Source organism: Hypanus sabinus, unplaced genomic scaffold (genome assembly GCF_030144855.1).
Source record: "Hypanus sabinus isolate sHypSab1 unplaced genomic scaffold, sHypSab1.hap1 scaffold_484, whole genome shotgun sequence".
Taxonomy (NCBI): Eukaryota; Metazoa; Chordata; class Chondrichthyes; order Myliobatiformes; family Dasyatidae; genus Hypanus; species Hypanus sabinus.
Window position 1 is genome coordinate 366,970 of NW_026781354.1, and position 5,246 is coordinate 372,215.

The window sequence follows — 5,246 nt, forward strand, 5'->3', positions numbered from 1 at the left end:
CTCCCGCCTTTACCTTTAATGGCCGGGCGCCGGGGTTAATTCCCAACGGTTTTAATGGAACCGACTCCAGTCTCGAGCTCAGTGACATCGGAAGCCATCCCGTATTTCCGCCTGCTGTTCGGCGGCGCAGCTTCCGCCGGATGTGCGGGTTCGAGACTCCCCCACGTGAGACCCGGCGGAATTACACAGACAGGAAGAGCCCGTGATCCGGGGCTCAGTCCGGGACACGTGTCCCGGGGTGGGATATCCCGGGAGAGAATCTCTTTACTCCCTTTGCTGAGGGCGGTATATTCACAGTCTGGCAGATATAATGATGTTAAATAGACAAATACCTCGGCAGTGACCCTGGATCTGCAGCGATCTCTAATACGGCTCGAAAGTGTGATTTTATTATCATCGGTTCCCCGATACAGAGTGACGGTGAAAGACGTGTCTGAATATTTAACCTGTCACTCCTTGTCTCCGAACAGTTAATTGTGTGTGACCGTAAATGAATCGGGAACAGCTTATTTATTCCCGCACGTCAGAAGCTCATACATTGTTTAATTTGCATTTGTCATGATGAAATCAATAAACTGCTGTAACTTCCTGTCTTGGTGTCGGATTGAGTTTTATAACCATATAACCATGTAACAATCATAGCACGGAAACAGGCCATCTCGGCCCTCCTAGTCCGTGCCAAACTCTTAAACTCACCTAGTCCCACCTACCCGCTCTCAGCCCATAACCCTCCACTCCTTTCCTGTCCATACACTGGCCTCTACTACTTCTACAAGAAGCTCATTCCACACAGCTATCACTCTCTGAGTAAAGAAAAAAACCCTCGTGTTTCCCTTAAACTTTTGCCCCCTAACTGTCAAATCAGGTCTTCTCGTTCGAATCTCCCCTACTCTCAATGGAAACAACCTATTCACGTCAAATCTATCTATCCCTCTCAAAATTTTAAATACCTAGATCAAATCCCCCCTCAACCTTCTACGCTCCAAAGAATAGAGACCTAACTTGTTCACCCTTTCTCTGTAACTTAAGTGCTGAAACCCAGGTAACATCCTAGTAAATCGTTTCTGCACTCTCTCTAATTTATTGATATCTTTCCTATAATTCGCTGAACAGAACTGTACACAATATTCCAAATTTGGCTTTACCAATGTCTTGTACAATTTTAACATTACATCCCAACTTCTGTACTCAATGCTTTGATTTATAAAGGCCAGCGTTCCAAAAACCTTCTTCACCACCCTATCTGCATTTGACTCCACCTTCAGGGAACTATGCACTGTTATTCCAAGATATCGCTGTTCCACTGCATTCCTCCATGCCCTACCATTTACCCTGTATGTTCTATTTGGATTAATCCTGCCGAAATGTAGAACCTCACACTTCTCAGCATTAAACTCCATCTGCCAACGTTCAGCCCATACTTCTAACCGGCATAAATCTCCCTGCAAGCTTTGAAAACCCATCTCATTTTCCACAACACCTCCTACCTTGGTATCATCGGCCTATTTACTAATCCAATTTACCACTCCATCATCCAGATCATTTATGTATATTACAAACAACACTGGGCCCAAAACAGATCCCCGAGGAACCCCGCTAGTCACCGGCCTCCATCCCGATAAACAATTATCCACCACTGCTCTCTGGCATCTCCCATCTAGCCACTGTTGAATCCATTTTATTACTCCAGCATTAATACCTAACGACTGAACCTTCTTAACTAACCTTCCATGTGGAACTTTGCAAAGGCCTTGCTGAAGTCCATACAGACTACATCCACTGCATCACCCTCGTCATCATTCCTCGTAACGTCTTCAAAAAATTCAATAAGGTTTGTCAAACATGACCTTCCACGCACAAATCCATGCTGGCTACTCCTAATCAGATCCTGTCTATCCAGATAATTATAAATACTATCTCTAAGAATACTTTCCATTAATTTACCCACCACTGATGTCAAACTGACAGGTCTATAATTGCTAGGCTTACTTCTAGAACCCTTTTTAAACAATGGAACCACATGAGCAATACGCCAATCCTCCGGCACAATCCCCGTTTCTATTGACATCTGAATGATCTCCGTCAGGGCTCCTGCTATATCTACACAAACTTCCCTCAAGGTCCTGGGGAATATTCTGTCAGGACCCGGAGAGTTATCCACTTTTAAAGTTCTTAAAAGTGCCAGTTTTATCTGAGTTTTCTGCTGCCCCCGCACCCTCTGCACTGCAACGGGGGTCGGAGCTCCTCACACTGACACAGTCGCGTCTCAGCTCGAGGCTGAGGGAGGTCGGATGCCCAGGATCTCATCTCCACCAAAACCCCTTCCTGGCTAACTGACACCCTCTCGGCCCAACCCCCCGGGAGACAGTTAAAATCGACTGTAATATCAGACGTGACACCACTAAACTCCCTAGTACGAGAGGGACTGGGGATGAAATACCGGGGTCAGACACAGAGTGAATCTCCCTCCACACCGTCCCATCACATACTCCCGGGGTCAGACACAGAGTGAATCTCCCTCCACACCGTCCCATCACACAATTCCGGGGTCAGACAAAGAGTGAATCTCCCTCTATACCGTCCCATCACACAAACCGGGGTCAGACGCAGAGTAAATATCCCTCCGCACACACCCCTTCCCATTCACTCAAACTCTCCTCATTCCTAACGGGACGCAGCCCTACCCATTCGTTTCCATCGTCCGAACATTTCAACTGGGCTCCACCCCTTCCTATTCACTGCCACCATCTGACTCCCAATGGCACCCCTTCCAGTTCATTTCCAACGTGTCTCTTGAACCTGGAAATTCCGGGCACTCCTGAATTCCGTGTTTGACAGAACGCAGGGCTGCGTTTAGGGAATTTGACGAGAACGCCGATGGTTTATTAGTTACAAGGAAAGTCGAGGGTCGTGAGGATGTTGACGACTTTGTAAAACTGACGAGGCTCTCACTTCTGGCGGAGACTGCGGATACGATCGAAAGGAAGGACCTTCGGCAGGTCTTCCTGCAAATGGGGTGGGGTGCATGAGAGAGAGGTTTATGGTTTCAGTGTCCCAACACGGGGTCATTCATTACGCCTGGTTCCCGGTGTCCAGGTGGCACACACGTACACGGTTCCCGGTCTCCATATCCCAAACTGGATATTTTGCCAGGCACGGTTCCCGACCTTTGTCTCCACACGGAAAATTTTACCGCGCACGGTGTCGGTTCTCTGTGTCGACAGCGGGAATAATACCGCACACGTTTCCTGGTGTCTGTATCCTCCTCTCTCCACGACACTCGGAGTGATGACGCGCAGGATTCGGAGATGAGGATGTCGGATCGGTCTCTATCGTTTGGGATATATTTATTATTTGTGATAAACAGTCTGCGCAATCGAGTGGAGGGTGGTCGAGAATGTCTGTCCTGCGAGGGGCTCCTGACTGAAAACGGTGAATAAGGAGGGAACGACAGAAGGATTTAGAATGGTCACTAGGGAGGGAGTGAAAGGTTGACTGAAAATGGTCTCCAGGGAGAAAGTGATGGGCTGCGTGACAATGGGCCCATGGCGGGGGCGATGGGCGGAATTAAGTTGGCCGCGGTCACCTTGTTCCTCATGACCGGCAGAGAGGGAGTGATACACTGACAAGGGAGTGGGAGAGACAGGCAGAGTTAAAATGACCGACAGGGTGGGGATTGTGCACTGACTGAAAATTATCACGGGGGGAGGGAGTTAACACCAGGAGTTATGTGCAGATTAAAAATAGGTTTCCGGATTAAAACCAGAATAGAAAATTAATACCAGCGGGAGAGTGACGCCCCGATATAACATTGTCAATAGGGAGGCAGTGAGGCGCGCTTTGAAAATGGTTTCCAGGGAGGGAGGGAGGGATGCACCGAGAGAAAATGTGCACCAGGAGGTGACAAGTTAGAGGGAGAGGCGGCCAGATCTAAAATAGTCCTTGATTCCTTTGTTACAATGGCCGACGGGGAGAGAGTGATGGACAGACAACAGAGCGGGAGAGTCACACCGGATAAAATGGCCGAAATGGAGTCAGTGGCTGATTGTGAAGAGAGAGGGGGTAATGGGTCGATGTAAAATGATCTATTGCTCTGACATAAAATGGCCGCTCCTACGCTTAAACTGTCTGACGGGGCAGTTTCCGGTTGTGATGTCTTGTTGAAAGTGAGCGCCGGGAAGGGAGGAGGTGAGACGTCGATTTAAAACGGCCGTCAGCATCGTTAATTTTGTTGATGAAAAGGGAGAGATGTGCTGACTGAAGGACATCCCGTTCGGCCGGGTTGAAACGGGACCAAGGAGGGAGCGACGCCTTGGATAAAATGAACGGCGGAGAAGGACCGAAGGACTCGTTGAATTAAATTAATCCCACTCTGCAAAAGTACATTTCAGGGAGGTAGCGCCATCAATATGCAGGAAAATCCCGGTATTCCCGGGAAAGCTGGGATGTCTGCAACAGAGTAGCTCCTTCGCAGCTGGCCAGTTAGTTTAAATAACGTTAGCTATGCTAATGAACGAATGACACCTGTTAAACTCACTTCAGCAGTGATTTAACCCACCATGGGCAATAGAAAATCACTGTTGCGGACGTGCAGCGAGCAGCACTGTCAGTATTTTTGACCTCTATTAGGCAGGGGAACACTGCAGTGTAGTCTGGGGTGAAGTACGTTTTGTATTTTCTTGCTTTGGAACACTCTGCCATGGTTCTCTCTCACTCTCACTCTCTCTCTCTCTCTCGTCGATTTCCGGGATACTGTACATAATTAGCGGGCGTCAGGGAGCCGCTATCAACAGGCAGGAGACTTCCGGAAATTACCGGGTGAGGTGGGATGTCCGACGCTTCACTTGAAATGGCCGCTGGGGAGGGAGTGGCGGCTTTGGTGGAAGTGAGCACAAGAGAGGGAGGGACGCGCTGATTTAAAATGGGCGAATCCTTGGTTAATGTGCCCGCCAGGGATGGAGTGAGACATTGACTTACAATGGCCACTGTCGCACACAGAATCTCTGGCGAAGATTGCAACCATGGATACAATCCCGGGATCGAGTGTCTTATTGATTGCACTAACAGCATTTTAATTTGTGTTTTATATAGTCTTGGGCATTGCATATATGTTTTAATTCACATCGTGTTGTCATTGAATAAACTAATGTGTATATCTCAGATATTCACACATACATATATACATGAGGGTTTTGGGGAGGCGGGTGAGGGGTTTGGGAGGAAGAGGAGTGACGGGACGAGGAGTG